Source organism: Myotis daubentonii, chromosome 2 (assembly GCF_963259705.1).
Source record: "Myotis daubentonii chromosome 2, mMyoDau2.1, whole genome shotgun sequence".
Lineage (NCBI taxonomy): Eukaryota > Metazoa > Chordata > Mammalia > Chiroptera > Vespertilionidae > Myotis > Myotis daubentonii.
Window position 1 is genome coordinate 59,394,901 of NC_081841.1, and position 27,218 is coordinate 59,422,118.

Sequence of the window (27,218 nt, forward strand, 5' to 3'; positions counted from 1 at the left end):
AGTCTGGGACCCCTCGGGAGATAATGACCTGCTGGCTTAGGCCTGCTCCCGGGTGGCAGAGGGCAGGCCCAATCCCTAGGTGCAGCCCCTGGTCGGGCTCAGAGCAGGGCTGATTGGGGAGTTGGGGCGCTGCCCCCTGTCACACTCAAGGCAGGGTCGATGGGGAGGTTGTGGAGCAACCCCCTGTCACACACAGAGCAGGGCCCATCAGGGGGGTTGGGGCTCTGTACCCTGTCACGCACAGAGCAGGGCCATCAGGGGGTTGGGGTGCTGCCCTCTATCACCCACAGAGCAGGGCAGATCAGGGGGTTGGGGCGCCGCCACTCTCACACTCAGGGCAGGGCTGATGGGGAGGTTATGGCTCTACCCCGTCACACACAGAGCAGGGCCCGTGGGGGGGGGGAGCTCCCCCCTATCAGGCACAGAGCAGGGCGGATAGGGAGGTTGTGGCCCCACCCCCTGTCACACACAGAGCCGCAGGGCGATCAGGGGTTTGGGCGCTGCCCCCTGTCACGCTGATCCCGGTGCCGGGAGGCCTCACGGCTCCGCTGATCCTAGTGCTGGGAGGCATATTACCCTTTTACTATATAGGGTAGAGGCCTGGTGCACGGGTGGGGCCAGCTGGTTTGCCCTGAAGGGTGTCCTGGATCAGGGTGGGGTCCCCACTGGGGTGCCTGGCCAGCCTGGGTGAGGGGCTGAGGGCTGTTTTCAGGCTGGGGGTGACTGAACTCCCAAACGCTCCTTTTTTCCTTTTTTTTTTTTTTTTTTTTTTAATTCTGGGCCAGCTTTAGCTTGAGGCTTGGCTCCAGCTCTTAGGCCTCCGGCTGAAAGTAGGTTTCTGGCCTTTGCTTACAATGTTGCGAATCTGCTGGCTGAAGTTGGGCGTATTTGTTACAGAGTTTCTTAAACTGCCAGCTCAGAGGCAGCGGCAGGCGGGGAACGTTGGTTTCCTCCGTCACTGAGGCAACCAAGCCTCATGTTAGTTTCAAGCTGCCTGGCTGCCGGCCGCCATCTTGGCTGACAGTTAATTTGCATATCTCGCTGATTAGCCAATGAAAAGGGTATCGGTCGTACGCCAATTACCATGTTTCTCTTTTATTAGATAGGATATCAAAGTAGGTAGCCCTGTCCCCATTTTCATAATAAAATAACAAACATCAAGACCATATGGGGTAATAAAATTTTAATATTGATATCCTATCTAATAGAGGGAATATGCTAATTGACCCTCACACAGTCACAAAGATAATGGTGCCCAAAGCCAATAAGGAGGGAATATGCTAATTGACTGCCCAGCCCTCAAAGATGGCAGCCCCCACAGCCAATAAAGTGGGAATATACTAATTGAATGCCACACCCTCAAAGATGGCGGTGCCCACAGCCACAAGATGGCCGGCAGGGGAGGGCAGTTGTGGGCAATCAGGCCAGCAGGTCAGGGCAGTTAGGGGCAACCAGGCCTGCAGGGGAGGGCAGTTAGGGGCGACCAAGTTGGCAGGGGAGGGCAGTTAGGGGCAACCAGGCTGGGAGGGGAGGGCAGTTGGGGGCTATCTGGCTGGCAGGGGAGGGCAGTTGGGGGCAATCGGGCTGGCAGGGGAGCAGTTAGGTATCGATCAGGCTGGCAGGGGAGTGATTAGGGGGTGATCAGGCTGGCAGGCAGAAGTGGTTAGGGGAAATCTGGCAAGCAGGCAGGTGAGCTGTTGGGAGCCAGCAGTCCTGGATTGTGAGAGGGATGTCCGACTGCCTGTTTAGGGGATCAGGCCTAAATCAGCAGTCGGACATCTCCGAGGGGTCCCAGATTGGAGAGTGTGCAGGCTGGGCTGAGGGACATCCCCTCCCAGTGCACGAATTTCATGCATCGAGCTTCTAGTAATAATAATAAAAAACAAAATGATAAATGGGATTATTGAGGTGGGGACTTAATTGTTGAAACCTGGGGTCTGGCCTAAAAGACTCAAAACTATTTAAATCTGACTTCATTACTAGAGACTACATGAACACTTCCCAAGGGAGGTTACTATGGTTATTTTGTTAATTATCAATACTGTTTATGTGCTTCTCTGATAAGTGGATTACACAGATTTCCTTAAACACACAACTCAGCATCGCTCAATGACTTTTCTCACCACATTCTAAAGTTTTATTTTATATACCTCATGCTCAAGCATTTATTAAATTATATGGCTAACCAATATACATTTTAAAATATGGATGCTTAGTATTATTTTGCTAATTGTGTTTCCATAGAATCTCATTCCATTGTTCCTAGCATGACAGAGACCAATGAAATTAAAAATGTTGTATTCAATAATGGGGCTAAAAGATGAGTAAAAAGTCACCTGCATTCAAGAAGCACAGACAAGTTTCCTAAATTTTGACTGTTTGCCAGTCTACTGAAATAGTCACTGGACTTTTCCTTTCACACTTCCTACATCTTCCAAGGAAATGAAAATAAAGATATGCAAAGCTAATTCTTTTAAAGTAAAATATTCTCTTCCAATTCCAAAATGAATGACTATTAGCAGTCTTAATTGTTCAGTACGCACTCTTAAGATGGGTGTGTGGCCTTCATTCTTAATAGTGGCTTTGGTAATAATGTCCACATGGGTATTAAGGTCAAGCAATTCCCAAGAGAAATGCTTGTGACTTTTGATTGCTGATACCATCATCCCCAGAGTTCCTCACAACTCATTTTTTTCCCTTGATTTTGTCGGAATCACCTATCTACAGTGAATGTTTTACATAAGTGGTATCGTTGATAGGAGAATGGTGTTTTACTTGGGAGTTGGCTACACTTTCTATGTGAAATTTTATGCTAATATAATTTCCAGATTTTTCTATTCTTACATTTTCCCATTTACAACACTTGATTATAAAGAACTATTAACTTGGTCCATTTTATTTCTCATGTATCCTAAAAACTCTACATGTTAGATTTTTTTGAGTGACTTCTCACTTTGACATGAAGATTTTATCAAATACTTTTTGTTGAAATACACATTTAGCCTTTGCGAAATCTGATTTACGAGATATACCCTTTTTTATTTTCAGATTGGTAGGATTCAAACAAAGGAAAATTTAAGTTCTAGATTTGAAGGCTTAATATCATGGATTTTACACAATCTGTCCATACAAATTGAATCACACACTCAAAGGAACTTAGATGTTGTTTAGTCCAGTATTTCACCCAGTGTTAATCCTACTGAATCTATGAAAGTGATTATCCAGCTTAGTGAGAAGGTTTGCCTGCACACAGTGAACTCATCATCTACAGGCAGCTCATATTTTCTTAGTCAGCCTTATGAGTTAGTAAGGTTATTTTAGTACTAGTGGCCCGTTGCATGGAATTCTTGCACTGGGGGTGTTGACGGGTTCTTCGGCCTGGCCTGCACCCTTTTGCAGTCCGGAGATAGGGTCTCAGCCAGCAGTCGGACATCCCTCTCACAGTCCAGTACCCTTTACTCCTTACTGCTCGCCTGCTCGCTGCTCCTTACTGCTCGGCTCGCTCACGGAGGCAGGAGAGGCTCCCACCATCACTGCTGTGCTTGCCAGCCGTGAGCCCGGCTTCCTGTGGGAGTGCACTGACCACCAGGGGGAAGCTCTCTTGCGTTGAGCATCTGCCCCCTGGTGGTCAGTGCACATCATAGCGACCAGTCGTTCTGGTCATTGTACAGTAATGGTTGCTTAGGCTTTTATTATATAAACTAGGGGCCCGGTGCACGAAATTCGTGCACTGGGTGTGTGTGGGGAGGGGAGTGTCCCTCAGCCCAGCCTGCCCCCTCTCACATACTGGGAGCCCTCAGGCGTTGACCCCCATCACCCTCCAATCGCCTGATCGGCCCCTTGCCCAGGCCTGACGCCTCCACCAGAGGTGTCAGGCTTGGACAGGGGACCCCCATCTCCCCCTGATCACTGGCTCTGGCCCCTGCCCAGGCCTGAGGCCTCTGGCCCAGGAATCATGCCTGGGCAGGGACCCCCATCTCCCTCTGATCGCTTGCTCCACCCCCCACCCAAGCCTGATGCCTCTGACCCAGGCTTCAGGCCTGGGCAAGGGGACCATCATATCCCCCCAATCCCTGGCTCTGCCCCCCACCCAGGCCTGATGCCTCGGCCAGAGGAGTTGACCCTCATCACCCTCCGATCACCAATCACCAGATCGGCCCCTTGACCAGGCCTGAGGCCTCCGGCAGAGGTGTCAGGCCTGGGCAGGGGACCCCCAGCTCCCCGCGGTTGCAGGCTCCGCCCCTGCCCCTGCAGGATGCCTCTGGCCTAGGCGTCCGGCCCGGGCAGCGGGGACCCGCATCTGCAGCGGCCCCGCGATCGTGGGCTCCGCTTTAGGCCCAGGCAAGGGACCCCTAGCTCCCGGGACTGCCAGCTTCGACCGTGCCCAGCTCCCATCGCTGGCTCCACCCCTACTTCCTGCTATCACTGGCCAGGGCGGAAAAGGCACCTGATTCTCCGATCATGGCTGGGGGGCAGGGCAAAAGCGGCCCCAGGGCCGCCTTTGCCCTGCCCCCCAGCTCTTAGCTCCCCCCTGGGTTTCCAATCACTGTCAGTGGCAGGGGGCTTCTTCCTGCTTCCCCTTTCGCCTCCCTGCATTGTGCCTACATATGCAAATTAACCGCCATCTTGTTGGCAGTTAACTGCCAATCTTAGTTGGCAGTTAACTGCCAATCATAGTTGGCAGTTAATTTGCATATAGCCCTGATTAGCCAATGAAAAGGGTATCGTCGTACGCCAATTACCATTTTTCTCTTTTATTAGATAGGATTAGCCTGGGAAGGAAAGTGCCTATGAATTGTGTTCTTTACTTTTTTAAATGTGTGTTGTTGTTTTTTTAATTATTGGTTTTAGAAAGAGGAAGGGGCATGGAGAGGGAAAGGGAGAGAGAGAAAAACATTGATGAGAGAGAGAAACATTGATTGGTTGCCTTGATATACTCCTCTAAATGGGACCAAACCCACAAGCTGGGCATGTGCCCCTACTGGGAATCAAACTGAACCGGTGACCTTTAGGAGCATGCAACCACACTCAACGAACTTAGCCAAACTGGCCAGGGCTACATTTTTATTAAACTATGAATTAGCAACATTCATACCAGAAAGGCAGATCTTTGGCTCCCTGTGGACAGATTCTAAGGACTCTAGATCTCTAGTCACAGCTATAGTGAAGTAGCCTTGTACACATCACATGGTGGCTATTCAAGTTGTATGATATCATTAACTCTGAGCTGGTGGCTACGTTGGCATATGTGCAAGGGGAAGAAGCTACCATGCTGACAGAAGAATGGAACATATGCTCAAAACAAGCAATTATAATGATGTTATTATAAGGACTTGCATTTATTGAGTGCCTACTGTCTCAGACACTATCCTAAACACTTTACATGTGTTATCTTTTTTATTCCATACACATAAGATAGGTACCACTATTACTATTTACAGAAATAAGAACAAGGCTCTAAGACATTCAGTGACTCACCAAAGTTCACAAAGTTAGTAATTAATAGAGATAATGATTGAAACGAGACAACAGATGCCAAATTGTAACACTTAAATCATACTCTTAGCATCTGAACTGGTCAGGGCCCTACAGAACTGCCTGACAACACTTTAGCTCTGCAGCTGAGTTCTGTGTTGACAGGTTTGTACTGGTTTCTCCTCCCCAACTCCTTAAGGTATGCTGAGTGGATTTTGATTTCTTGCTACCTTAGATCTCTACCTATGAAAAAGCTTTGATTAATCGTGTTACATGTTGCCAACTTAGAGAACTCTGTGTTATAGATTAATTGTTGGGATTTTATGGGCAAAGCAAAACAGATAAACTTGGAAATTATCTACTGCCTCATATAAACCCTTTCCTCTGAAAAAGTACAATTGTTGAATTTATAATGAGTTGTGTTTATGAAATATTGCATATGAAGGCAGCACAATTTGGTTTGCATTAGAGTTAATATTAAGGATGCAGGTGTCAAACAAATGGCCCTGCCTATGGGTTTAGAACAGTTTTTGCCACATGATGTCACAAAATTATAACATTTCTCTTGGCATTTTTATTAGCCTGGCAAGTCGATGACTAAGGCCCTTCTAATAACCTCCTGTTCTTGGTTTGGTTTTGCAAAAAGAACGACATCTGTATTCTTAACCCTGCAACAGCACAATAGAATGAGAAAGGAATAGAAAATAGGAAATTGGAAGAAGAGGCACACATTTGTGAGGAAGAGAAAACAAGTGCACAATAAGGATATACCTCAGAAGGGAACCATATGGGATTGTTAATTAGGAACATAAAATTATGCATGAAAGTTCACCCCTCCACACTGGGAGAAATATTTATAGTTTTTATTATTTATAATATTACTTTTTAGAAAATTACCCTTCATACCAGAATCTGAGTTTATGACCTTTTGTCTGCTTTATTTAGCTGTGCAAAGTTGGCTCACTGATTGTACTTACAAATCCAGCCCAAATATAATGTGGTTTGGCAGGCCATTCTGAATAAAAGCAAAATATATACTTAAACAGTCTCTGCCTGGGATCCCAGGAAGTAGCAAGGCTAAGCTGGAATGGGGTTCCTCATACTGATAACTAGAAATATTAGCTTTTAGCAATGTTTCTCAACAACAAATCCGATTCAAGACTTGGTGCATGTTGACTGACCTATGGGTCTCCACTATTGTTCTAGCAAATCTAGACACCTTTTTTTCTTATAATGGGAGTTACATGCCTGCATTCATAAGCTTGAGTTTCCCAACCCCATTAGGGCTACCTTATGCTTGAGTCCACATGCTGGTTTTTTTTTTTTAAATTATTCATTTTAAAGAGAGAGGGAGAGGAGAGAGAGAGAGAGAGAGAGAGAGAGAGAGAGAGAGAGAGAGAAGAGAGACCATTTGTTGTTCTACACAATGCATTCATTGGTTGACTTTTATATGTGCCCTGACTGGGGTTTGAACCTGCAAACTTGGCATATCAGGGTAGTACTCTAACCAATTGAACTACCCATCCAGGGCCAAATGCTGATTATTGATTGTAGAAATTATATATATATATATATATATATATATATATATATATATATATATATATATTTCAGAGTGGAAGGAAGAGGCAGAGAGATAGAAAGATCCACGATGAGAGAGAATCATGGATTGGCTGCCTCCTGCAAGTTTCCCACTGGGGATCAAGCCCACAACCCTGGCATGTGCCCTTGACTGGAATCGAACCTGGGACCTTTCGGCTCGCAGGCTGATGCTCTATCCACTGAGCAAAACCGGCCAGGGCTGATTGTAGAAATCTGTGACTCTGCAATCCTCTGAGAACTGGGGCATTGCTATTTGCTTTACCATCACTTTTTGGGAGAGGAATTATTGAACCTCAGCCTAGGATCTGAATTTATGCTGCCCTAGAGTGGGTCATGTCTGTGGTGACTTCTAGCTTACCATGTACTCTCCATCCATTGGGCTAGGATCCTAATTTGTGGCATAGACTCTTCCTAATTATTGCTAGTGATTGTCATATGTTCTGTAATATTTGACCTGACACAGAGTAGTCCCTATTGTGTATTTCTTTCTGACAAATTGAGTCTACTTCTAGAACCATTGTCCTGTACTCACACTGCCCAAACTGTCACGTGCTTCTCTTTGGTATTTTATGATATTAATTTATAGTTTAAATTATTTTGAAGTTGTTTAATATCATTATTTTTTAAATAATGTGCCAAAGTAAAAGTCCTATCCTTCGGTTAAAACTAAGCGTAAGTTAGATCACTTGTTAATGTAGTGTGACTTTAGTCTTGTTTCAAATTGTAAGGTACATAAACAAGTTTGTTTTTTTTTAAATATAAAAACTTTTTTTTTTTTTTTTGTATGTGGAAACTTGGAAGGTGATTTGCTTTTATCCTGCCCATGCTTGTTTTGGGTAAAGAAGAGGGTGGTGTACAGAGTAATAACCACCATTTCAAGGGTGCAATTTGTCTGCTTTGAGGACACTATTCACTTCTGTCGTATTTTCACTATTTCTTATATGTTTATAACTTTATGTACTTTTCCCATTCCACCCTGCACTCACACACACCTCTGTGTTCTCTGATTCTTCATAAGTGAATATAAAATTAATGCCTTAGTCACCATTAGGTTCTACAAAAGTTTTCATAAATGCACTGTGTTTCCCAAGTACTCTATTTTGTGCTTGAAATAAGGTAAAGATAAATTGTTAGGCGAACTAGAAAACTATCTTTTAATGAAGGATAAGCTAACATTAGAAGTATCTATTTAATTACATGATCAAACATTATTATCAACCTACTTATATGTTGCTGGGTGGCTGTGTAAGCCCGTATAAATCTTCCTTTCAGGCTGAAAAATAGATTGTGTTTTCCCTCTTACTCTTAGTAATTTATAATAGAGCATAGATATTGATAAAAATCTATCAGACTATAATTATCTTTTTCTGTCATTAAATAGAATGAAATATCTGATACGTTTTTAGTCCATTTTTCTGTAAGATGGTTTATCTTTTTTTTAAAAAATATTTTATTGATTTTTTTACAGAGAGGAAGGGAGAGAGAGAGAGTTAGAAACATCGATGAGAGAGAAACATCGATCAGCTGCCTCCTGCACACCCCCCACTGGGGATATGCCCGCAACCCAGGTACATGCCCTTGACCGGAATCGAACCCGGGACCCTTCAGTCCGCAGGCCGACGCTCTATCCACTGAGCCAAACCGGTTTCGGCAAGATGGTTTATCTTTTTATTGGTTATATAGATTCTTTATATATCCGTATATTGTGAATACACATATTGTAAGTGCCATCCTTCAGATGAAGGCTTTTTTAAATTTTTTTTTCATTTTCTATATAGTATCTTTTGATAAATCGTTCTGAATTTTAATAGTTGAATTTATCAGTTATTTCCATTTTTTGTTTGTTTACTTTGTTATTTCTTGCTTAATACATCCTTCCCAACCCCTAGGTCATAAATATAGTATCAAATATCTCTTAGCACTGTCTAATATAGTAGGTATCAACACTGATGGAAATATTTCATATCGAGCACTGTCCAATATGATAGTCACTAGGCAGATGTTTCTATTGAGCACTTGAAATGTGAAGAGTGTGACCAAGGAGCTAAATTTTTAAATTTAATTTTAATTAACTTAAGTTTAAATTTAAATTGCCTCATGTGGTTATAGACTATTGGATTGAATAGCTCAGCGACAGCTTTGCTTCATTATGAACAGTGATACATTTGGTAATCATTTTCCTGCATGGTGTGAAGGGATAATCTGGTGTCATATTTTGCCTTATGGATGACCAGTTGGCTTAGAGCAACAGCTTTTCCCTACTGATTCATAGTGCCAGTTTTGAAATAAAAATAAGTTATGTGTGTGTCTGTGAGTGTCTATTGGCTTTCTCTGATCCTTGGCAAATTCATCTGTCCTGGCACCAGCACCTCTTACTGACAGTCACCCTAGCTTTATAAGCTCCTTGTCCCCACCCATTTTCCTCAGAGCTAATCACTTTTGGAATTTTTGTATTCGTTATTCATTTGCTTTATTGTTGGGGGGAGGGATTGTTTGGTTTCAATAATAAGTTTTATATGGGCAATGATATGTTATCATTTTTTTAATGTTTAGTTCTTGTAATCCTCATGGTCTCTCATTCTTTAATCACTTTTAATCCTTTCTATTTTAAGCATATTTAATCTATATTTTCTGGCTGATAATTTTGCTATCTGATGTCTTTATCGACCTGATTCTACTCTCTGTAGTTTCTGCTGGTTCCTGCTTCATATTGCCTTACAAATGAGCATTACTGTGTGGGAATTATGTGAAGCTTGGGCTAAACTGGATTAACTAGTTGAGAGAATTTGTATTTCCCTCTGCCAAGGCCTGGGACATTAGCCAACACTGTAAACTGTGTTCAGATGTTTGAACCATCTTGGTAGTATGAAATTTGGCTGCAAAACCATGTGAGAGATCAGTTGATCATGAGTCCTCAGGTGATGGTTTTTGTTTTCCTCCCTAGTGCCAAGTTTAGAGACAGACTGGATTCTTTACAATCACCAGCTGTGTGTGTATGTTTCTGGTACAGTGATGATACAGGTTTCTTGAGTCACAGGAGGGCATGTCACCTTTTAGACATTCCATCTCTGGCTGGCCTTGGGCTTTGTGATCTATTGCAAGCACCCTCTGGGCTCTGAGCCTTCAAGTCCAAGTCTACTGAGTTCACCAAATGTTCCAAGAGGACACCTGAATGAAGTACTCCTCTTAACCATGTGATTTCCCCTTTCAGTTAGTTTTATTATCTGGACATTCCTTTCTATCTACTTTTTTTTTTTTTTCTATCTGCTTTTTATATTTTATGTATAACTCTTAGTTGCTCCCAATGGAAGGGTTTTTATACTACCAAGGACAGACTTTCACAGATTAGCTAAAGTAATACATTCAGTAATTGGAAATACAGAGAATTTTCTTGGAGCCTCATTTCAGGAAGAATGGCAGATCTTTCTGGAGTGGTATTCCAGGGCTGGTTTTCCCCAGGGCCTACCAATGATCCATGTTGTTGCAGGGCTAAATGAATGACCTCACACTTCTAGTGTCCAATGCAGTCCAATGGACTCTGTCTCTGTATGCAGACTTCAAATTCTTGAGATAGAAAATAAACCCATCTTAACCTCAACTAAAGATGGTACTGAGGTGGTAGGCAATATTTAAGGTGTGCAGCTCAGGTTCTGCTGGACTGTCTGGAATTGAATTTGAGCTCCAAATCTTGTAATCTTGGGACACTTTCTCTAGAGTTCTGTGACTCGGCTTCTTCTACAAATGGGGATGATAATCATAGTACTACCTCATAGTTGTGATGAGCAATCAATAAATTATTATATGTGGAAAGTGAAAAGTAAGAGTAATGCTTTGGGTATAGCAACTACTCAATAAATAGTAGTTATTTTTTCCCCCTCACTTAATGTAACCCCAGATCTAATTGGCTGTGGCCAGGGTTTAGGATGATGTGATACAAGCATGTTTTCCTCAGTATGTTCAGTGAGATGCAAATTGAAAGAAAGGAAGGTAATAGCAAATATGACTAATATAAACTGGAGAAGTAGGAACAAAACAATACATCTGCATCAATTTGCTGAAACATTCAATATAATTTTCATATATATATATATATATATATATATATATATATATATATATATATATATATTATTGATTTTTCACAGAGAGGAAGGGAGAGAGATAGAGAGCCAGAAACATCGATGAGAGAGAAACATCGATCAGCTGCCTCCTGCACATCTCCCACTGGGGATGTGCCCGCAACCCAGGCACATGCCCCTGACCGGAATCGAACCTGGGACCCTTCAGTCCCCAGGCCAACGCTCTATCCACTGAGCCAAACCGGTCCCGGCCAATATAATTTTCTTTATATAAAAATATACTTGAATGATAGAATTTTTACCTAAAGACACAGATTTTAAAAAAATGTACATAGGCTGAGCTATATTATGTGTAACATTTCACAGCTGAAATATTTCCTATTTGAATTTATCATATACTTATTGACAGTCTATTGTGTGTGAAACATTGTATTATGTGGACATAGCATAAAGCAGGTAAAAGCAGAATATATTACTAGGTATAGTTACAAACTATAAAAGTAGAATCATGAGCATTTTACGGAAAAGAGTCTTATTTTAAACAATGCTAGAAAGACCTTAAACATTTCCAGGAATTATTTTCTCTGCATTCCTTTTAAGTGTCTGAAGTTTTATTTATTTACTTTTGGTTGTTTTTGTTTTGTATTTTTTTAAATATATTTTTTAATGATTTTAGAGAGAGAGAGGGAGAGAGAGATAGAAACATCAATGATAACAGAGAAACATTGATCGGCTGCCTCCAGCACACCCCCTACTGGGGATCGAGCCTGCAACCCAGGCATGTGCCCTTGACCAGAATAGAACCTGGGACCCTTCAGTCCATAGGCAGATGCTCTATCCACTGAGCCAAACCAGCTAGGGCTTTGTTTTGTATTTTTAAGGGAAGAACATGTGACTTTGAAGTGAGGTCAGTACTTAAGCCTAACCCCCACAAATCAGTACATCCAGTTCTGTACTGGCTTATTTCCAAGTCCTTTGTAACTTAAAAATGAGTAAATAAAAGTAACTGCGTAAATGTACCACTTTTTTATCCACTCATCCACTGATGGACATTTGGGCTGCTTCCAAATCTTGGCTATTGTAAACAACACTGCAATGAACACAGGAGTGCATATATTCTTTTCAAATTAGTGTTTTGGGTTTCTTCAGCTATATCCCAGAAATGGAATTGCTGGGTTCACCTCTTACACCATACACAAGAAAAAAAAAGTCAAAATGAATTAAAGACTTAGGTGTAAGACTCAAAATCATAAAAATCCTAGAAGAGAAAATAGGCAGTAGGATCTCAGACATTTCTCAAAGAAATATTTTTTTTCTGATATATCTCCTTAATGTAAGGGAAACAAAAGAAAAAAGAAACAAATGGGATTATATCAAACTAAAAGTTTTTGCACAGCAAAGGAAACCATCAACAAAATGCAAAGACAACCCACTGAATGGGAGAATATATACATCAAGGATATATCTGTCTGATAAGGGGTTAATATCTAAAAGTTATAAAGAACTTATAAAACTCAACACCAAAAAACAATACAATTAAACAATGGGCAAAGGACATGAATAGACACTTTTGCAAAGAGGACATACAGATGGCCAGTAGACACATGAAAAGATGCTCAACATCACTAATCATGAGAGAACTGCAAATTAAAACCACAATGAGCCCTGGTTAGGTAGCTCAGTTGGTTAGAGCATCATCCCGATATACCAAGTTTGCAGGTTCGATTCCCAGTCAGAGCACATATAAGAATCAACTAATGAATGCATAAATAAGAAAAATAACAAATTGATCTCTCCTTCCCCTGATCTCTCTTTGTCTCTCCCCCGCTTCCCTTCCCCTTCCTCCTTTCCTTCCTCTGTCTAAAATCAGTGGATTGATTAGAAAAACACACAAAAATAAAACCACAATGAGATATCACCTCACACCTGCTTGAATGGCTACCATCAATTAACAAACGAGTGTTGGTGAGGATGCGGAGAAAAGGGAACCCTTGTGCACTGTTGGTGGGGATGCAGGCTGGTGCAGTCACTGTGGAAAACAGTATGGAGTTACCTCAAGACATAAAAAAAGGAACTGCCTTTTGAACCAGTGATAAGAATTTTTTAAAAAATAATAAAGCTTTTCATTTGTATAGTCTTTTACAATGAACATAGTACTTGCATGGATTCATTTCATCAATTCAGTGAGGAAGACCATTGCAATGAACCTCTCCATTTTAACAGATGAACACAATGAGGCTCAGGGACTTTTGGTGACACTTACACTCACAAAAACACAGAGTAGAGTCAGACTCAAACAAGAGTCCCGAATTCAAGTTCTAGATTCTTCTCACTACTTGCCAGCAACCGATCCTATCACAGAAATGAATACACTTCTGTTAATCAATGCATTAGAATGCACTCTTGAATCAGAAGAACTCTAAAGTAAAAGCTTCTACTAATTTTTCCTTTGATTATGTTGCCTCTGCACTTTCAGGCTCACAGCGTGTGACATCTTGGTCAGATTGAGTAACCGGGAAATCAAGTTTTGTGTGCTGAAAACAATGAGGATACAGATTGTATAATCAGGACAGTTTTAATTTCTTTGCTACTGAGTAAAATCAATTGAAACTTTCCATCTGAATGTATATCGTGTAGGAGTTCATCGTGTACCAATATGACACTTTGTTCTTAAAACATTTACAAATATTACTTAATATAGCCTTTTTCCTGCTCTCAAGAACATGAAGAGAAGTTGTTAAAAGTACTCGACCTTTAGATTCAGAGTGTATAAATTAATTCATGTTATTACTTCAGTTTCACAGCTGAGTTGTCCAGTAAATAAAACTTCCCCTCATTAGAAATGAAGCCAGTCTTGCAGTTCCCTACAGGTCTCATATCACTTACACCAGGCTCTGTTTCGTACATTGACCTGGAACCCAGGAGAGTTTATGCACGATTGGTGAATTAAACCAGAAATAATTTCCTGTGGCATTATGTCACAACCTCAATGATGAAAAAAAAATCCATTAATTTCTGTTGCATTTAACTGGAAACATTTAAATGAATTCTTTCAGGAGTATATAAATTTGATGGACCACAGTTTTAAGATTTCTTGTGCTGTATAAAGTACATATCCATTTCTTATGTAAACTGTGTTAGCATGCAATTATCTGTATATGTATGTGTCTCTGCCAAACTGTTGATTTTTACTTATTTATCATTTTATGTCTGATGTTTGCCATTCATTTTGCTAGAGAGAAACCTTATCCTCCTGAGGAAGGATTTTTTTTTTTTTTTTTTTTTTACTTTTAAGTAATGACATATTTTGCCCAGGAAGTTTCAGAGGAAGTAAGATTAAATGTGAGGACTTTCTCTGAATAAATCCATCATCTTTAATCAGTTCCCATTCTTTTTCATGCACTTGATAATCTTCCTCCCTACTTTTGTCTGCTTCACAGACTTTCCTTTTTCTATCACCTAACACTATTTCTGAAACCTCTGTTGTTGTTTTCTTCCCTGACTCAATTTTTTCAGTGCCACATCTGTCTTAGAGTTTCAATTCAGTCCTTCCAAAGGAAAATGTTGGTTTTCCTGTCTACAACTCTTGCCCTAACTGATCTCTTTTGCTGCAGTCCTGCCTGGCAATGCCTACATGATATTCTTCCATTCACAGCCATGCCAATGTTAGAAACCATTAATGTCCACCCAGTCTTTCACACTGGAAACACCAGGGTCATTCCTGGCATATCTTACCTTCTAAATCCAAATTTTCATCAAACTCATAAGACTTAAGATATAACCTTGAATCCAACATCTTTTTTCCATTCCTGTTGCCATGCTTTAGTTAACATCTTTCATATCTCACACCTGAAGGGTCCCACAGCTTCTCTGTTCTTTTCGGTAATTCTCCATTTTGTTCTCACAGCAATTTTACTAAAAACCAAACTAGTTATATCCCTTCCATGCTTAAAAACCTACATTGACCTCCCTTTACTGTTGTAATCCTTAGCTTTGCTTTACTGTCAAGCACTATCTTACATATCCAGTCTTCATTTCTAATTATGCAGGGACTCAGGGCCATCATGTGCCAAGGTCCTGTCAAGAACTGTGTCTTTGAGTATTCTGTTCTTTATATTGAGATGACCTATCAAATCTTTCCCTCTAACTGCTTGTCTTTCATAACTCGGTTCATTGTCACTTTTGTATGAAATTATGTCAGAGTTCCATAACAAGCATTTACTGCTTTCGTAGCAACTGAATCTAAACCTGTTGCAGCTTTTAGTACATTTGACTATAATTATATGCTTATACATCTATCTCCCCTAGTATGTAGTGAAAGAAAAATATATCACACTCTTGGTGTATCTGTGCATGCGTGGGCCTCTGTGTGTGTGTATGTGTGTGCATGTTAGCTTAGGACCTACCATATGGTAGGTCCTCAATTATTGACTAAAAAATGAATCAATTAATTAATTAATGTCCCACCCAGCATTTAAATTAAATTTTCCCATGCTTAGATTAGAGATAGAAATAATCTCTTAACACTACATTGATTCTCATAACACTAGTCTCTATCTTCATATCTCTAAGTCTTCCTGGAGATTAATTTGTTTGTTAGTTGGTCTATCTATTTACCTACTGTATTTATCTATCTTAGTTCACCTGGGCTATTATAACAAAACTAGAGGCCCAGTGCATGAATTTGTGCACCAGTGGGTCCCTCGGTCTGGCCTGTGGGATCAGGCCAAAACCTACTCCCCGAAATCCACTGAGGGGTCCCGGATTGCAAGAGGGTGCAGGCCAGGCCGAGGGACTCACTGGTGCATGATCGAGGCCAGGGAAGGATGCAGGAGGTTGGCCAGCCAGGGAGGAACTGGAGGAGGGCTCCAGGGTGTGTCTGGTTCGTCTTGCTCAGTCCTCATTTATTGGCCAGACCCCAGCAGCAAGCTAACCTACTTGTCAGAGCTTCTGCCCCCTGGTGGTCAGTGCACGTCATAGCGAGTGGTTGAGTGGCCTTAGCATATCATCAACATATCATGCTTTGATTGGTTGAATGGCTGACCAGACGACTGGATGACTGGATACTTAGCATATTAAGCTTTTATATATAGGATACCACAAACTGGTGTCTCAAACAGCAGACATTTATTTCTCACAATTCTGGAGAGTGGGGATTTCAAGATCAAGGTGCTAACTAATTTGGTTTTGGGTTGAGAGCTTCTTCCTGGCTTGTACACAGCCACCTTCTTTCTGCATCCTCACAGGATGAGAAAGAGTGGACATGTGAGAGTGATAGAGCAAGAGACAAAGTTCTCTAGTCTCTTCTTAGAAGGGTGCTGATTCCTTCATGAGAACCCCATCTCCCTCATTTAAATCCAATTACCTCCACAGGCCCCGCCTCCTAAAATCACATTTCAGATTAGGGCTTCATGTGAATTTGGGGATAGACTAACCTGAGGTCCATAGCATTTTTCATCTAACTGTATCTATTTGTCTCCTTTTCTGCCAGAAACAATAGTAGAATAGTATTGATAGAACTAAGTTTTCTCAAATTATGTCAATTTTTTTATCCGAAAGCTATTTGCCTATTAAGATGATATGCTTTCTCATATTTGTTTAAAATAGTATATTATGGCCAGTATACATGTTATACATCAAAATACAAAAATGATCTACTCATCCTATTTAATAATAGACAAACATGGTAATTAACCATACCTCCGCTATGCTTCCCATTGGCTAATCAGGATGATATGCAAATTAACTGCCAACCAAGATGGTGGCCGGTAGCCACACAGCTGAAGCGAACATGAGACTTGCTTGCTCCAGTGATGGAGGAAGCCAAGGTTCCCCGCCTGACGTGGCTGGGCTCTGAGCTGCACTCTAAGCAACAATGTTGCAATTATAGAAGCTAAACAAACCCAGATACCTGCTTTAGCCAGCCGGCCTTGGAGCTGGAGCCACAACAAAGTTTCAATTACAGAAGGTAAATAAATCCCAGAATAAAAAAAAAAAAGAAAAAAAGGAGAGACTGGGAGCTTAAGTTGCAGGCTTGGCCCACCTGAAAATAGCCCTCAGCCCCTCATCCAGGCTGGCCAGGCACCCAAGTGGGGACCCCCACCCTGAAGGGGGTGCGGGCAGCCTGAAAACAGCCATCATCCCCTCATCCAGGCTGTCCAGGCACTCCAGTGGGGACCCCCACCGTGAAGGGGGTGCGGGCAGCTTGAAAACAACCATCAGCCCTTCATCCAGGCTGGCCAGGCACCCCAGTGGAGACCCTGACCCTGAGGGGGTGCGGGCAGTCTGAAAACAGCCATCAGCCCCTCATCCAGGCTGGCCAGGCACCCCAGTGGGGACCCCCACCCTAAAGGGGGTGTGACCAGCCTGCAAACACCCATCAGCCCCTCACCCAGGCTGGCCAGGCACCCAAGCGGGACTCCCACCCTGATTCGGGACACCCTTCAGGGCAAACCAACCAGCCCCCACCAGTGCACCAAGCCTCTATCCTATATAGTAAAAGGGTAATATGCAAACTGACCCTAACAGCAGAAAGACTGGGAATGACTGGTCACTAGGACACACACTGACCACCAGGGGGCAGACACTCAATGCAGGAGCTGCCACCTGGTGGTCAGTGCGCTTCCACATGGGGAAGCTCTCCTCAGCCACAAGCCAGGCTGATAGCTGCCAGTACAGCAGTGGTGGTGGGAGCCTCTCCTGCCTCCTCAGAGCGCTAAGAATGTCTGACTGCAGCTTAGGTCTGCTCCCCGCTGGCAAATGGACATCCCCCTATGGCTGCTGGGCTGCCAGAGGGATGTCTGATTGCCAGCTTAGACCCAATCCCCTGGGGAGCAGGCCTCAGCCAGCAGATGGTCATCCCCTGAGGGGTCCCAGACTGTGAGAAGGCACAGGCCGGGCTGAGGGACCTTCTCCCTCCCCCCCCCACCGCCCCGAGTGCACAAATTTTTGTGCACCGGGCCTCTAGTAAGTAATAAAATGAAAGGAAATAAAATTGTTTTTAGCAGCAACTTTTTAGTGGAATTGGGTGGCAATATTTATGTCATTGCTGTAAAAACCTTCTGCTATAGAGCCTTTACGAATGTGTGCCTGTGTGTCTTAAACTTCATATTTAGTTCATTCCCCAAATATGCTATGTGCCTTTCTGTATCCAAACTTTTGATCTCTCAATTTAGTATATTTTTTTGTAGTCTGTACCTATTGGTGTGTAGCTTGTCCTTCAAAGGCAGCTCAAATCCCATCCCTTTTAACAATGTCAGTCCTGATGACCTCAGCTAGCATAATATGTTGCTCCTTTGGAATTTTCATAGCACTCACTGATTGGATAATAATTTTGGAACTTATGTATTATTTTGCTTTCTAATTTTTTTATGTATTGCATGTAAACTTTTTTTGAAAAAGACAAACATGTTTACATCTTTTTATGCTATATAAGAGGCACTAAAGTGTCTTATACAAGTAGGCCAAAATCATCAGTTGGAACAAGGCACAGAGGAGTGAGAACTGGATTAGCATTGTGGGAACTGTGATACCTCCCAACTCTCCCTCCCTTCTCTTTGTGCACACTCTGTTTGTGTACACCACTGAAAATCCAGCACAGTGATGGCCTCCTATTTTGGTCCCTCTCTCTGGTGTGGTGCATTTCCTCTTTGGGAAGCTCGTAGTCCTTGATTGACCTTGAACATTATTATAGTTTAAAATCAAGTTGCATATATTAGTCCACTAGTGGGACATTCGAAAATATGAATATATTTTCTGCCTTTCATAGGTGACATATAATCTGGAACATTTTGTGGATAGTAGTAATTTGACAGCTGGATGATCATATTTGCAGAAGCACTGTATACCAGTGGGCTGAATATTGGCAACTTGCTAAACCTCATGAGGCCATTTCTTTTGCAAAAGGTGGGATTTTACAAGTGTTAAATGAAGCAGGGATTTTACAACTGTTGAATGAAGCAAACATGGAAATTACTTCCCTCATACTGGGTGCTTAGAATGAGTCAGCTCCTTTCTCCCAACTAATGGCTATGGGCCAAACAATTAAAACGATTCTTATTTGTCACAGAATCAAACAGCACCCCAAGAAAACCTAACACAGTAACTTTGTGACCTCAAGTTTTGAAAGTTATCATGGACTATATATGCATTTAATTTTCAGTAGAGTTATTTGTTGACAATAGCTGTTTCATAATAAACTTGTAAGATTATCAGTAGTATTTAATCTTTCCAGGTACTAGTTAAAGGTTAAGCAGGTTCTCTGATAAGAAGATTAAGTGATTAAAATCAGTAGTTTCATAGTGTCCGTAGGGGGAAAGACTTCAGTTTCCTTTTTCAAGTCACATATTAGAAACATAAGATATATTTGTTTCAAGGACAAATTAGCTGGAAAATTTGTATAAGGATTTTTTTTTCCTCTTTTAAAAGGAGTTGTATTATAGATGGATATTAATGACAGATTGTCTTAGTTTATTCTTGATTAAATTCAAAATTAGAAACGTTTCAGAATAGTTTTAAGGTCAAGGGTAAGATAGAGATTAATGGAAATGTGCTTTCAGGCTGTATCTATTTGGCTTCCTGAAACGTTTGACATACTACAAAGCTGTTTCTTCAACTGTTATTAGGAATTAGATTTATTTTTTTCTTTAGGCTCATAGCTTCTTGAATTTAGGCTCAAAGATATTTTGCTGTTAGAATAGGTCTTTTGGGGGAAAATACATTCAATTTTTTACTTTTATTTATAGCAAAATGTCAAGTTAGTTACCTGCGGAAGATAAACCACAAGAATTCTGGGATATCAGACTTGAAATAGATGAAACATCTGCCAGGAAAAAAAAAAAATTGGTACCAGGCCTAATAATGCAATGTTATATTTAGATTTAGATAGCCACCAGGAAATATTATGGTTCATGCTGTCTGTTATGTATTATTATGTACTAGAGGCCCAGTGCATGAAATTCATGCACTTGGGGGAGTCCCTCAGCTTGGCCTGTGCCCTCTCGCAGTCTGAGAGCCCTCAGGGGACATCCTTAGCGCTGCCGCAGAGGCAGGAGAGGCTCCCACTATCACCACTGTGCTTGCCAGCTGTGAGCACGGCTTCTGGCTGAATGGTGCTCCCCCTGTGGGAGTGCACTGACCACCAGGGGGTAGCTCCTGTGTTGAGCATCTGCCCCCTGGTGGTCAGTGCACATCATAGTGACTGGTTGTTCGCCGTTGGGCCAAAACTGGCTCTCTGACATCCCCCGAGGGGTCCCGGATTGTGAGAGGGCGCAAGCCAAGCCGAGGGCCCCCACCAGCGCATGATCGGGACTGAGGAGGGATGCGGGAAATTGACCAGCTGGGGAGGGACTGCAGGAGGTCTCCATGGCATGGCCGGACCCCAGCAGCAAGCTAACCTACTTACCAGAGCATCTGCCCCCTGGTGGTCAGTGAACGTCACAGCAACTGGTCGACTGCCAGTCCCCTGTTGGTCACTGCACATCATAGCGAGCAGTTGAGCATATCATTAACATATTACGCTTTGATTGGTTGAACGGACGACCAGATGACCAGACACTTAGCATATTGGGCTTTTATTATATAGGATACTTGCTTCACTGACCTATTGAAAACATATTGAATACTTTACATGTTCAAAGCACTGTTCTACATTCAGGTATTTGGGAAAGTAAGTATAAACAAAACCTGAGTCTTACTGGTGTGGCTCGCTTGAGCGTCCTCCCATGCACGGAGAGGTTGCCAGTTTCTTTTCTGGTCAGGGCACATACCCGGGTTGTGGGCTCGATCCCCAGTAGGGGACATGCAGGAGGTAGCCAATCAGTGTTTCTCTTCCTCTCCCTCTCCCTCTCTCTCTGAAATCAGTAAAGAAAACCTGGCCGATGGCCATGGGAAGCTAAATCAGTATTGTGTATTTGTGTGCATGTTTGTGTTGGCGAGTGGGGATGGGGTGAGTTAAATAAATAAATAAATAGATGGCGTGTGTAATAAGGACCATGAGAGAAAGAAAGAAGTCTGAGAAGGAAGGGGCCACATTTTGATGGTAAGATGTCAACTAGAAGATATCTTTGCATCTGGACCTTAAAGGGAGGTGAGATGCGTGAGTGACACCAGCAAAGGAAAAACTGGGGCCTGCGCACAGAGGCCAGGGAGGAGGGTCAGATTAATTTAACTCCACTGTCAGCTATGTATGTTCAATAGGAATAGAACAGGTTAAACCTAAATGCTAGAATGTGGTATTATTTCACCTTTAGGCACATTTAACATGCGTGTGATTTTAAATTTGTAACTTTAAGTGGAAAGGGTAGGAGTCAGAAGTTTCCAACCCAGCTTTTCTTTAGATTCTCTGAACTAGCCTGGGTTTCCCAACCTCAGCCTTATTGATATCTTGAACTGGATAATTACTTTTGTGGGCATGTTTAGCTGCATCCCTGGCCGCTAACCAGGATCAGGACTAGAGTGAGGCCAGGGAGGCAGCTAGGGCACAGTATTTTAAGGAGGCCCTCATTTTCAGGGTCATGGAAATTTTCATCTTGCATTGGCATTATCCCAAGGGTGAGTGAATGCCTTCTTAAATTATGAGCCCTAAGCCTTACCTTGATTAACCAGAGTCTAGGCACAGCCTATATTCACCAAAAGTTAGTAGCATCTTCCCAATTGTGACAACAAATGTATCTGTAAACAAATCCAAGTATCCCCTGAGGAACAACCTCCCCGCCCCCGCACCCCCAATGCCCCCGTAAGAACCACTACAGTGTAACTAGAATAACTCGGCATATTTATTTCTGAGGAGCAGCCCTCACTGTAACGTTTCTTTTTTACCCAGGTAGTCACTAAATATAGGTATACTTTGGGACCTATTTTGCGCTCACTCAAGGTAATAACTAAATACAACTATATTTTAGGCAACGTGTGAGCGGCTGAGACCTACTTGGGGAGTAAGAGTTTAAAGAGAGATCTGTGAAAAGAAACTGTTGTGATTAATGGGCTGATGGGCATTGGAAAGAGACAAGGGTTTGTATGAGAGTTCCCTAAAGGTGAGGAATCCATTCTGCTGTCAATAAGATACCTGACTTCTAGGTCTTGCTTGGTGGCATTGAAGAGTAATAATTCTGCTGTCAATCTTGGGGTGGAAATGACAAGATTTCAAAATGCATTTTCTTGGTCCTTGTATAAATGCTAAAAAAACTACAATGGTCTTGCACTTGATTTGCCTTTTACAAAATTAGACAGTCTTCTTGGTTAATACTTCATTGTACTATTCATATTTGCTGTTATCAATTCTACCCCTACCCTACTCTAGTCTATTTTCTTGGGCTTTGGGGAAGCCGTGGCACTTGGGGAACTACAGTTTGTACAGTGTGACTGCCACGAAGACTACGGTTACATCAGACCTTAGTGTACTACTGATGATATCAGCTAGTAGGAGATGAGAAAGCTACATTATCATATTGTAGATGTCCATTTTCATGGTAACAATTAAATAAGAATGATATGGTTACTTAATATTTAGCAATAGAGTTTAATCTCTAAAATTACAGGTGTCTCATATTCAACACTCCCCCCCACCCCCACCCCCGGCACTTAATACAAAGGCTGGTACATGGTGGTAATAATAACAAATTAAACAGTTAAGTTTCATAGCTCACTAACTTCTGGCAGGGAGTGTCTTATGTGTTTTATTTGCATTTATTGCTCAGTAACCCTTGCTGGTGGTTGATATTATTACCCTTATTTTATGCATATGCAAACTGTATTTAGTGAGGTTCATTAACTTGCTCACAGTCACATGGTTAGGGTCACTTGATTCCAGATCTGCCAACTCCAAAGTCTGTGTTCTTCAGGGCTGGCTGTAAATGGCCTTGTTGATTGTGCAGGGCACAACTGCAGCTGGTCTCATACACATGCGTGCTCTGAGCTTATACTGGTAGGTACACAATAAATATTAAGTAAATTCCAATGCTTTTAAGTGTTATTTACTTAAAAATTTTTTTGAATGTAATACAATGAGTAATGGAAATGTGGGCATCTCTCTCTCTCTCTCTCTCTCTCTCTCTCTCTCTCTTTCTCTCCCTCTCCTGCAAGGACATGTCTAGATGTAAATTCCATGGCAAAAAGGATGGCTTTCAACTAAAAGGTGTTCCTTGCCTATTGTGATTTTACATATTCTACTGCTGAGACACTTAGGAAATTGAAACTACCCTTTAGAACTACTCCTTCAGCTAGTGTTAATGAAAATTGTATAATGCCACCAGAGTTCTTTTTCTGAGGCCTGGGGCTAAAATATTCTCTCACCATTATTTATTATTGTCGTGGAGCCATTAGCTTTTGGCATTAGAAGCTATACTTATACTAAAGGTGTTGTAGCTGGATGTATGTGCTCCAAATTCTCATTACATGCTGCTGACCTCTCCTTATAAATCTCAGCTCAGAGTTATCAGCTTTCTACTTGTTGACCTTAATTGGAAAGTTCTCTGCTATATCCAGATACAAAATATACTATCAGAGCTTGAATTTCTGCCCCTTATTAACATTGCCTTTGTAACTTATTTCCTCAATTCTCTTTCCATTGGAGTCCGGCTGAAACAAATTCCTCAGTTTTATATACAAAGTGAGCTTATGGTAGAACACATTACAAACCATGCAATGCAATAAATAAGAGCCCAGTCTAACAGTACTTTTATCATTAGAAAATATTAAATGTCCTTTACTTCACAATTTAATTACTTGCACATCATTTTTTCACTTAATCATCTAGAAATAAATGCATGCATTTTTTGGCAGTTCGAACCTCATTTTACAGTTTGAAAATCCAAGTGTTAAGTATACACTAGTAAATTCCATGAAGGGCTTGCCAGGAGTGGTGTTCCAGTTTCCGGAAACCCACCTACGCTTCAGATGGATGCTAAAGACTCTTGCGGAGTCCAAAGGTGGCAGGGGGATGTTTGTGGACTGACTCATCTGTCCATCAGAAAAGTATTCGCCTGAGAAAATCCTTCAGATTTTCCATACGCTTACGCTTGTGGATTTCCCACTGCTTATCACCATACTCCCATTTAAGAGGTAGAAAGTCTCTATCCCAGGGGTGGGCAAACTTTTTGACTCGAGGGCCACAATGGGTTCTTAAACTGGACCGGAGGGCCGGAACAAAAGCATGGATGAGTGTTTGTGTGAACTAATATAAATTCAAAGTAAACATCATTACATAAAAGGGTACGGTCTTTTTTTTTTTTTTTTTTAGTTTTATTCATTTCAAACTGGCCGGAACTGGCCCGCGGGCCGTAGTTTGCCCACGGCTTCACTGTACTTTGAAACTCTTTACCACTCAAATATCCTTATTCTAGGTTATTTGCATATATTAATGATGACATACTAGAAATCAGCATTACTCAGTAAAATTCATCTTAAGTAAACACTTAGAAGTATTTTTATTTTCAGTACATATTAAATATAGTTACTTAACAAACGTCGATTAAATAGCTCTTTCTTTGAAATAATTGTGTAGGGTAAGCTGAATGTGAGTTTTGTTTCCCTTAGATTTATTTATTTGTTTATTTATTTATTTTAAAAATTGATTAAACGGTCTCCAAATAAATGAAGCTTAATAATTATAAGCTAAGGATGTAGGTTTAAATTAACATCTGTATAAGAATTATGATATTCACAAGAAATTAAACACAAACACTTCTTTTTCTCCTCAGATGAACTTACTTTTTGCCAGCATTAATAATGTCAAGAAACAATCGAAGAGAAAACATTTAATCTAGAAAATTTTCACCATTGAAATTTGAGATTAAATTATCCTCTTTTTTCTAGTATAGAACAAAAGTTTTTTCAGGCCTTTTCTGATTAAGTTACTCTACAGAATATTCAGGCTGTGTTTCTCTTTATTTGGTGACAAAAATATGTGTGCAAAAGAGTGATTTATTATTGGATATTGTTACTATATAAATCTAGGGGTGGTAAGCAAATTCAGCTGAGAGACATGTGAAAAGGTAAAATGAGGCATATTATGAATTTGAAGAGTTTATTTGAGCAAAAATCTATTTGAATTGGGCCATGCAAAACTAGAAGTGGGTAGGAGTGCTCCAGGATTGGTGCTTGGGTAAATCTTATAGAGAAAAGACAAGCCAAGTAAAGACATTATTGAATGGCTGTAGCTTAAAGCCTAGTTGACTGTTTGTGATCGGCTGTCCTTAGCTTGTTGATATAGTAACCTTGAGGCATTTACAGGTTTAGATTTTGTTTTGCTTAGGTAGGTCGCGGTGGCATTAGATCCTCGTTGGTCTAATGGCCTCCGTGTTTGGTGAATTTACCAGGTAGTATGTACATTGGATGATGATTATGCATTTGATTATATAAATTTAAGATCAGGGATTTCAGCTTTCACGCATCGCCAGACACGTTGTGTTAATCAATGTTACTCTCCCAGCATATAGACTTGACATGCTATTTTTCAGATAGTATGTAGACGAAGAGAAACTAATTCCTAATTCTGAATAACTTGGAAAATGTTGTTCCTATTTCCAATGTGGTTGTGTACCAGTAAGTACCATGGACTTTTTTTGCTCATTTCTTTATGGAAAATGGAGACCATATTGATTAAACACCGTCAGCTTCCACCTTTTGAGTATTGAAGTCACACCACTCAGTTGTAAATCTAGCCTTTTGTGGCATGGTAGAAGGTTGTTTTTATTTCAGCCTTAGATTGCCCTTAATAAAATGGCTCCTGCCTGGCTCTTTCTGTGTTGTACATTGGAAGACATAGAAAGAAATGTGTCACAAATAGTTACATTTTTTACTAAAAAGTACATAAATTTAGGATCCCACAAATTGTTAATCTCAATTCTGTAGTATCTTGAACACATGCCTAGGGCTCAAAGGACACTAACAGAATGCACCTTGGGACAATTGAATTCTCCCCCCATCCCCCGCAACTATTTTGAATATAATAATAATCTGATATTTTATGGTGACTAGCTATTTCATCTCTTTACCTCCTTGTGGCCTCTCTGCTCTTTTATAATTCTCTTTTTGTTTTCTCTTCCTCTTTTGTTCTTAACAGTTTCCTATAAATAAAAGCTGCTGTCATGGTCATTGCCTTTTTTTTTTTTTTTTTTTTTTACTGTGCCATTATTTTCTCATCTTGTGTTCCTTATTTTATATGAACTACATTCTAGACCAGGGGTCCTCAAACTACGGCCCGCGGGCCACATGCAAATACAAATATTGTATTTGTTCCCGTTTTGTTTTTTTTACTTCAAAATAAGATATGTGCAGTGTGCATAGGAATTTGTTCATAGTTTTTTTTTTAAACTATAGTCCGGCCCTCCAACGGTCTGAGGGACAGTGAACTGACCTGACCTCCTGTTTAAAAAGTTTGAGGACCCTTGTTCTAGACAGAGGAAGAATTTTAAAAATAAAGTTTTTAACAATACTGTCTTTTCTGTTGTATTCCAATGGCTTAGTCACATTGTTTCAGGAAAAAATATAATTAATAATGCTATGTGTCATGCAAATGTTAAGCTATCCAAAGGCAGTACAGTATATTATTTTATTCTTTTAGTAAAATAGGAGATATTCCTATTTTAGAAATTAAGGAACTTTGATTTCCAGAGGTTAACTTAATTTTCCAAGGTTCACAAAGCTTATTAGTGGTTGACCTAAGAAGAGACAGATCCTGACTCTTAGTTATTAAATATGCTACAAGTAATTATTAGATATCTTAGATTTAAACATTTCCTAAAGATATTCTCCAGCCCATTAAGTATAAAAACTAAGACCTCTTCCATGATAATCTTCCAGAAAAAAAATTTACATTTTTCTTAAAAAGTGTACTGGGATCTCTGATAGCTTTGTTTGGTTATAATTAACATAGGAAACATAATATGTAGTATTTAATGAATATCAAATTATAGGACCAGTATTGGTATTTTCATGTGCCCCGATGCGTTATTACGTATTCCTGTACCTTTTCTATTAATACCCGAGGCACATTATCCCTTGGTTGTTGGACATGACCTGAATTAGAATAGCTGATTCTTATTTCAGCATCAAATATGGATT

General features: G+C 40.9%; 1 protein-coding gene across 5 annotated transcripts in view; it reads left to right on the plus strand.

Moving 5' to 3' along the window:
- SLC16A7 (solute carrier family 16 member 7) overlaps window positions 1–27,218 on the plus strand; it is a 162,229-nt gene that overhangs the window by 18,879 nt on the left and 116,132 nt on the right. Inside the window, exon 1 of one of the 5 annotated variants that reach the window (XM_059683443.1) lies at window positions 21,913–22,189. The exons of 3 other annotated variants lie outside the window; for them this stretch is intronic. The gene's annotated coding sequence lies outside the window, so the exon portion shown is untranslated. Of the gene's footprint in view, window positions 1–21,912; window positions 22,190–22,830; window positions 23,080–27,218 lie in introns of those variants that run through there. One more of the 5 variants, XM_059683442.1, reaches the window with a different exon arrangement.